Source organism: Quercus lobata, chromosome 10, assembly GCF_001633185.2.
Source record: "Quercus lobata isolate SW786 chromosome 10, ValleyOak3.0 Primary Assembly, whole genome shotgun sequence".
Taxonomy (NCBI): domain Eukaryota; kingdom Viridiplantae; phylum Streptophyta; class Magnoliopsida; order Fagales; family Fagaceae; genus Quercus; species Quercus lobata.
Window position 1 is genome coordinate 6,932,625 of NC_044913.1, and position 9,651 is coordinate 6,942,275.

The window sequence follows — 9,651 nt, forward strand, 5'->3', positions numbered from 1 at the left end:
TTAAAAAAATGCTAAAATGCAAAACTCATCCCCTAAATTTCACATTTTTTCACTTCAACCCTTTAAGTTTGGGTTTTGTCATATACCTCTTGTGTGTGGGACCTTGTCCGTATACCTTTTGGACTCATGAATTTTTCACAATCTAATAGAGGGACCTTTTCAAATGTCTGTTTGTATCCATAAATGTTTATATATATATATACCTTCTTAGCAATGTCTAGTGGACCTTATGAATTATGTTTATGATAGGAATACATAAAGTGTTTCGTGGAGGCCTTTTGTTCATTTACCTTGTGAACCTTATGATAGACATGCAAAAGTAGTGTTTCATAAAGGGACCTTTTGGACCTTTTCAAGTGTTTGATGGGAGTCATGGAACAAAGTTTCTCTCCAAATTAGTTCGGAAAGATACTCTTCAAACTTTTCATATATCTATTTTTTGGGGTTGAATTTTAAAAATCTAACCATTGAATTTCATATTCCTTATGTTCTTAATATGCATATCAAATTTTGTTTAAATTGGATGTTATTTACTATTTAATCAATAAACTTATTTTTTATACATAATTTTAGATCACAAAAACTTAAAATTTTAACTTTTGTTTGATGACATTACAATTGATTTTTGATATTTTTGAAATTTTGCAAGTATGAAAGATATAACAAGAACATGTAATTCAGCGATTAGAAAGCACTTAACACATCTCTATCACTTAACGTATATTAAGACAATATGACCATGGGTTTTATAAATTTTATTATATTTTAATGGAAAATTAACGAATTCTCTGAGGGTATTGGTCTAGTAAATATTTTTATAAAATTTTTTATGAGTAAAAAAAAAAAGGCAAAATTTTGAAATTTTTTTATATTTCTTATGAAAATAGTATCAAAACTTTTCTAACTCGGTCAATTAATAAATACTCCAATGGCACTTGTTAATTGGATCTATATTCCAAAACTGCCTTGTCAATGTGTTAGTTTATCAAAGATCTATTAACTACTCACCTTAATTTTTCCTATGTAGGAGTTATTAATTTAACTAATGCGACAATTTAAATGTGAATATTCTTCTTTTTATTATTATTATTTTTATAAATATGATTGTGGGGCCCAATAGTTTGTGGCCCTGACCCATTTATTCTTTGGGGCCTAAGGCCCGAGCTGAGAAGGGTTATAGCCCAGGACCGGTAATACAAGTACAAAATAGTCTAGGGACACAACCGAGGACGATTCAGTCCTCGGCATGTCCGAGATCTCACAGGAGGGAGGGGCAAAAATGGTATAGAAACAGTTTGGGAAAAAATCTAAAATATCTGTGACAATAGAAAAGGGTATGCCGGAAAGTGTAACGACCAGGGAAAGTTGCCCTTACTGCCATTCAATATTCTACACCTGACAGAGCCATACTATCCAACTTTTACAACCACCCGCAACCACTCTGGGTATGGGCTGATGGGACAAATATCAGTCTTGGAATGTCGATCCTACACGTGGACGAAGGATAAGGAACACAGGTTAGCATAAAAGGAAAAAGAAGCAATCCAGAGAGGGGGCTGAGAAAAATGGCCAAAAACCAGAACCTCCCAGCCCGCCTTCAGGAGAAAGACTCCTAGGGCGAAAATGACTTAATCAAATATAAATACCACGAAAAACCCACCGTCTGGTGACTGAGGCCTAACCTTTCAAACCCACGCTCTACAAATGATATTGTTTGAGCCTTTTTACGTACGAATCCAACACTGTTATGGGTCGTTACAAATCGTGTCCTTACAATTGGCGCCGTCTGTTGGGAAGGCTTGTGTGTTGGCATAGGCGGTAGGTCGAGACAGTTCCCTTGTCATTTCTAGCGGCCAGTTGTTGTGTTCTAGCGTAACGTTCCATTAGGGGCTATGTTTCTTTACTAGGGGCTACGCTTTGAAGCGTCAGCCGCACAGACGGTTCTAGGGGCTCGGCCGAGGAGATAATTCCCTCAAAACCAAGGTCTCAGGCCATAGCCGAGGGGTTATTTTCCCCCGACTACTTATCAATACTTATCGAGTTTTGGACAGAACCGAGGTATTGCATGGCCCTCGGACTCAAATCTATGGGGAAACCAACTACTTAGATGAGAAAACTGAGTTTTGGACAGAACCAAGGTATTGTATGGTTCTCAGACTCAAACCTATGGGGAAACCAACTACTTAGATGAGAAAACTGAGTTTTGGACAGAACCAAGGTATTGTATGGTCCTCGGACTCAAACCTATGGGGAAACCAACTACTTAGATGAGAAAACTGAGTTTTGGACAGAACCAAGGTATTGTATGGTCCTCGGACTCAAACCTATGGGGAAACCAACTACTTAGATGAAAAAACTGAGTTTTGGACAGAACCAAGGTATTGCATGGTCCTCAGACTCAAACCTATGGGGAAACCAACTACTTAGATGGGAAAACTGAGTTTTGGATAGAACCAAGGTATTGTATGGTCCTCGGACTCAAACCTATGGGGAAACCAACTACTTAGATGAGAAAACTAAGTTTTGGACAGAACCAGGGTATTGCATGGTCCTCGGACTTAAACCTATGGGGAAACCAACTACTTATCAAAATCAAGTTTTGGACAGAATCAGGGTATTGCATGGTCCTCGGACTCAAACCTATGGGGAAACCAACTACTTGGAAGAAAAACTGAGTTTTGGACAGAACTAAGGTATTGCATGGTCCTCGGACTCAAACTTATGGAAATATCAGCTACTTAATAAAAATTTTAAGTTGCTCAATCCTCGGCTCAAATGCCAGAAAATGGTTAAGGCTATGAAAGTTGTTAGGAAGATGGTGAAATACCCTATTACTCAGCGACCTGGAGGGGCTGTTCATTTTTGGGTTATATGACTTCGGATGATTACCTCCTACATCGCACCGAGCATTCAGTTGTCATCTCGGCTATTTTGAGGTAAGTGTTGTTTTCTCAGGTCGGCATTATTGTGCCAGACAACTCTATTAAATTCATGATAATATCTTTTCCTTAGCAAGAGTTTTGACCCTAAGTATCATTTGTTCAAGTTGGTATTATTGTGCCGAACAGCACTTGTAAGTTCATAATAGTACTTTTTTTTTCCTTGATAAGGGATTTCGGCCCTAAGTATAAGCTCATCATAATATCTTATCTTTTTCTTCTTAATATGGGTTTCAGCCCTAAGTATCATTTGTTCGATTCAGTATTATTAAGTCGGATATTTTCAATAAACACAAAATAAGATCTTTTTATTAACTGAGATTTCGGTCCTAGACGTCGGTCAAAGTGTAAAAATAAAAAGAATTCACAAGGTAGTATGTCTATTCACGGTGTAACCATTTCAGAAATAAAGAGTTAGAACATGTGAAATAAAGTAATAACGACTTTTATTAATATAAAGAGGTATTACAACGTACAAAGAAGGGCTTAAACAAAGCCTATACAAAAGATGGATTACAAAGACAATAAAAAAAAAACAACAACAACAATATAACAAATAAACAGTCAGATGTCTTTTTAAACTCGTCTCCAAAGTTCTTCTAAACTCTGCCCCAGTAGCGCCCATATTGAGAGGAGGACCTTCTTCAGAAGAAGAAGGAGGAGATGAAGAGAAAGAAGGAGGAGAAGAAGAGAAAGAAGGAGGAGAAGAAGAGGAAGAAGGAAAATCGTCAGGATGGATCTGGCGGTGGAAAGAAGAAGAAAGAGAGGCAAAAGGAGGTACCAGTGAAGGAAGAGAGGAAGAAGCAGGGATATTTCGTCCCTGCGTCAGTCCTGACTCCTAACACGCTGGTGCCATGTTAGTTATGTTCATGAGAGAGCGGCTGGTACTGATAATGGGTGATCCCAGCTCAGTCGCGCCGAAAATTTGGCGTGACGAGCTCCTGCTTCGGATTTTGGCTGAAAGGAAGGTAAGAAGGATCTTGAGTCTCTGCCATCCCTATTCTGACCGAGCCATTTTGAGCTTTATAAGAATATGGTGTTTCTGGGAGGGGTATAGTTCCTTCATTACTTATTCCTATCTCGAACGTATCACGATTTAAGGTGTAACTAGCGAGTAAAGTAAACTCTGAAGGAGGCTAAGGGTTTCAGATTTTAGAAGGGTGAAAAGGGTCTCTGTATAAAAAAAAAAAAAATATATATATATATATATATATATATATATATATATATATATATAGCCTCCTGCTTTTCTTCTTATATGAAGGGCAAAACGGAGGGTATTTAATCTGTCCAGATTTCCAAGCAAATCTGTAAACGAGAATGTACCCGTTCCACTTCCCCACATCGTCAAACAAACCATTAAATTTAAATAGTCTCGTAAATGGAAGTCATTAAGGGCGTGTTTCGGATAATCAAACGACGGGGACGCATTGTGAATGAATTCATAGGAATGTCTCGTAGTCCGGTATGTTTCCTGGGTAGATGAAAAGACGCCAACATTAATGAAAGACAGAGTTAAACGAGCCATAATAAAGGCTTGACATTACCAAAATCCTCCTCTCCAACCATGAGGTCGGACAGCAGGATTTTGAGGGGCTATTGTGGGGCCCAATAGTTTGTGGCCCTGGCCCATTTATTTTTTGGGGCCTAAGGCCCGAGCCGAGAAGGGTTATAGCCCAGGATCGGTAATACAAGTACAAAATAGCCTAGGGACACAGCCGAGGACGATTCAGTCCTCGGCATGTCCGAGATCTCACAGGAGGAAGGGGCAAAAATGGTATAGAAACAGCTTGGGAAAAAATCTAAAATATCTGTGACAATAGAAAAGGGTACGCTGGAAAGTATAACGACCAGGGAAAGCTGCCCTTACTGCCATTCAATACTCTACACCTGACAGAGCCATACTCTCCAGTTTTTACAACCACCCCCAACCACTCTGAGTATGGGCTGATGGGACAAGTATCAGTCTTGGAATGTCGATCCTACATGTGGACGAAGGATAAGGAACACAGGCTAGCATAAAAGGAAAAAGAAGCAATCCAGAGAGGGGGTTGGGAAAAATGGCCAAAAACCAAAGCCTCCCAGCCCGCCTCCAGGAGAAAGACTCCTAGGGCGAAAATGACTTAATCAAGTATAAATACCACGAAAAACCCACCGTCTGGTGACTGAGGCCTAGCCTTTCAAACCCACGCTCTACAAATGATATTGTTTGGGCCTTTTTACGTACGAATCCAACACTGTTATGGGTCGTTACAAATCGTGTCCTTACAATGATAAAATTGGAAAACTACAACAATTTAATTTATGATAATTGCTCTTTATCATCAAATCAGATTACATATAAATACTTATAGGATTTGATTAAAGAGGGCCCCTAGAGTATTTGTTAATTAACAATTTTAGGAAAATGTTGGTACTATTTTCATGAAAAATATAAAAAGCTATCAAAAAAAAGGAAAAAGTTTAACTACAAAATTGGTTGTAAGTTTAGACTACAACCTTACTCAATATTAAATTACATCTTCTTCTTATATCCTTCATACTTGCAAAATTTCTAGAAAATTAAAGATCAATGGTTATATTATCAATAAATTGTTTAAATTGTAAGTTTAGTAATTTAAAATTATGCATAAAATATAAACCTATAAATATATAGTAAATAATATTTGATTGATACAAAATTTGACATGTGTATTAAAAACATAGAGAATATGTAAGTCAACGGTTAGCTTTTCAAAATATGTAATAATGTATATTTTATTGAGTAAGGTTGTAACCTAAGGCTACAACCAATTTTGTAATTAAACTTTGTCTTCAAAAAAATCAGTTACTTTTTTTTCCCTCAAAAAGAGTTTTTAAAAATATTATTTGCACGTTATTTTATTCATAGAAAGTTTTAGCAATTTTGCGTTTTGGCCTTTCTAATTCCTTATTCATTGGACTGAAACAAAATCACTTCTTGGCTCATTACAAGATACCTAACAATGGGATGATTTAGTTGATCAATGATATTGATACCATTTATGACCCAAACTTGGCTCCAGACCGGCCATATTTGTCTTGCATCGTGTATAAATTGTGTGTGTATATATATATATGTATGTTTTGAATTTATCCATTGTCCTTCATAAATTGATGTGAATAAAAATCTTCATAAGATTTAGTTGCCAATTAAAGTCCGTTTATTGTTCTTCATAGTCTATGCATGAACATTTTAATGGTATAGATCACCCATATATATTAATCTGGATCTCTTGCTGTATAACATGAAATATATAAGCAATATGTTAGCATGTTTACTTTCTTATTGTGAAAATTCACATAGGATTTCACTTTAGAAGGGTGAAGTGATCCAATGTTGCTCCTCAAACAATCCATTTCTTCGCTAGAGATGGCCTAATAAGTTTTTTTGTTGATCCACGATTAAAACGTTGCATCATTAATATCACCACTACACGAAATTGCAAGGTGATTGGAAATTTTACTTGTCACACTACCACTTGAAAATTTCAACATAGGACCACTTGCGCAATTTTACAATTTTTTTTTCCCAACACAATTATGCAAGAGTTATAAAGAGTATTAGAGTAACTGAGTAAGTAATAGGTTACAGGATTCATGGCTCATGCTCATCAAAAAAATTATACAAACAAATATTCTTTGCATTTTTCCCATCTCATTCCTAGCTGCTTCTCTCAATCAGGCCTCAAGAGTCATTGGCACTATAAATCTTGATGAGAATTCCTATATAATCTCTAATAATCAATTTTTTTTTAGGTAAAGCAGTAATAGTGAAAAAAAAAAAAATCCATCACTTTTTTTTTCCCACTATTGTATTCTTTTGTTATTCATTAAGCTAATACATCATCAGGGCATTGCTTCTTCATCCTTTAATTCTTTTTAGTTTCTAGTGGTTTATTTATGGTTGGCAGTAACTACTTAAAAATATTTTCCTTTAGAGATTAAATTCTGTAACGATGTGGTGTAAAACCTATGTTTTACCCCCCAATCTTAACATGCCATATCACCTTATCATATATTTAAAAATAAGCACAACCATACTCAATCAATTCTAATACCCATATATAAATTTAATCAACTTGAGAGTTCATAGAGATATTATTAGATGTGGTAGAATGTATTGAATTTTAAGTAAAATGCTGATGTATCAATAGTTTATTGGAAGGTGTAAAACCCGGTGTAAAACATGGGTTTTACACCCTATCCTTACCAAATTTAGACTCTTTTCTTTGCTATGGTTATTATTTTTATGATCAAATTGGCAATTAATTGATTGGAATATTTCTTCTCAAAAAACCAAAAAAAAAAATTGGAATAGCATTTAGATTAATTTTTGGGGAAAAAATGATTCATACTCTTAATTGTTAGTTTTTAGAGAGTATTTTTTTTTTTTTTTTTTGAGAAAATGGTTTTTGGAGAGTTAAATGGCCCAAAACAAATTTTCTAGTTGGGTTAAAATGTTGATCAACCCATTAAAACCAAATGTCTTCAACACTCATCTACCAAAGAGGTTAAATTTTTGGGCTATTTAGTTGCATGTGTTTGGGTCAATCAAATGGTTTGGATTCGAAGCTTAAGTCTAAAGGTCATAGGTTTCACTCGCTTCTCACTCCTAAATTTTATGAATTTGTATTGTACTATTGTATGTCCACTAACCCAAATTTGGCATTTGAAAAGTACTTTGTTATACCACATAAGAAAAGAGAAAGATGGCTCAAATGGACAAGGCAAACTTATCCAAAAAAAAAAAAAAAATCCTTATTTGGTTTGTCAAAGAAAACAATAATGGAAACCTAGTTCCAAATCATACAAAAAAGCAATTAGATCTAAATCATAGTCCATGTTGATTGGTGATTAGGAAAATAACTTATAACCATTTTTTAAAAAAATGATGAAAAAAAGTGACCTATCCATGTCCATTTGGGGCTTCTATAAAAATCCATACAAATCCACATCTCTAGTTTGTTAGCTCAAAGTGAAGATCTAGTTTTGAGGCCCAAAACAATTTCCTCTATGAAAACTTCACAAACATGCCAGCAGAAAGAAAAAGGCCCAGATCCACACTATCATTCATAGACCTCAACAAGTTTTTGAGGAAAAAAAAAAACAGAGGATTAAAAAAGCCCACAGATCCACACAACATATATTTTCATGACCAATTAAAGAGGATTAAAAAGTACAACAGTTCAAATTTTCATGACCCATTAAAAGAGGATTAAAAGTACAACAGATCCACACAACATATATTCTGCAAAATGGGAAAAATAGTACGTAAGTAAATTGCAAACCCTACACTACAGGAAAATTCAATTCAAGCAACGTAATTCAAACAAACCTACGAAAACAGAGCATGGATCATAGTATATTTGGAGTCTCAGACAGCGTTGAAGTTCAGAGCTATAAGTTCGATATTGTCATGGTTGCTGCTGTTAGTAACGCCATCGGTGCTAGCAACGTTGCCTTCAGGAAGAGTTTGGATAGCATTTCCAGTGTTGTTAGTTGTAAGCTTGCGAAATGCAAGAATGAGTGTGATGATGAGGACGAGCAGGCTAAGTATTTCTGCCGCAAGCTTAACGATTGAAAGCAACGAGGTTTGTTCCCTGCATCAACAAGAGGAAATTAATTCTATGAATTACTGGAACCGACGAAAATAAAATTACAAAATAAATTGCTAATAAAAGAAGATGTAGCTATTGTCACCTGTTTGGAGGAGGAGACAAAGAGGACGATAGGATTGAAGGAAGAGGGACCAGAGAATATGGAAAGAGTTTTGCCATGTTTTGGATTGAAGAGAGCAATTTTAAGTCTTATATATCGTAATATATATAGCTCTCTGTGAGTGATACGTATATAGAAACTCATAAAGGTCCTCTCTCATACAACTCCTCTCCCATAGTTGCTCTATAGAAACTCATACAACTCATAGATGTTTTTTGCTCATAGTCATAGTCATAGTCATAGTCATAGATCCCCTATGACGTAGATGAGGCGTTTTTTTATAGGTACCTTTTTTGTTTGTGGGCCAGGCAGTTTTGTGAATATTTCGACTTCATTATATTTCGGAATAACCTTTGTCAATGGGTTAGTGCTACAAAGATGTATTAACCATTCATATGTGTTATTACTATCCTATGTGGGACTTAATCATTTAACTAATTAACTAGGTAACTTAAACATAAATTTAAAAATTAGAACATTTATTTATGATATTTCTCTTCATCATTAAATCAAGATAATATATGAATATTTATATGTGTACTTTTTTGTATACTCATATAGTATCATACTAGTATCTATTTCAAAATATGCAAAACATTTTACATCAATTCAAGACTGTGCTTTGTTCCTGCAAAGCAATATCAATATTTGTCAACCATTTAGCTAAAATATAAATGATTATAATTGATCTATTTCTCAAAATTATACTTGATGTGCTTTAAGAGATTTAATGTACAACAAATTCTAAGAATACATAGTAGATTAAAGAAATATATAACCACTACAAATAGTATATAACTCAATTAATACTACATTAAAATTATTAATTTTTATCATCTTTCTCTAAAAACATATACATAAAACAAACTAGATTTATTCTCTAAAAGTTTGGTGTATACTTATCGTTGCATTTGGTGCAACATTTTTTATTTAACACAGATTTTGTTGTTACATAATAAATGTTTTGAAATAC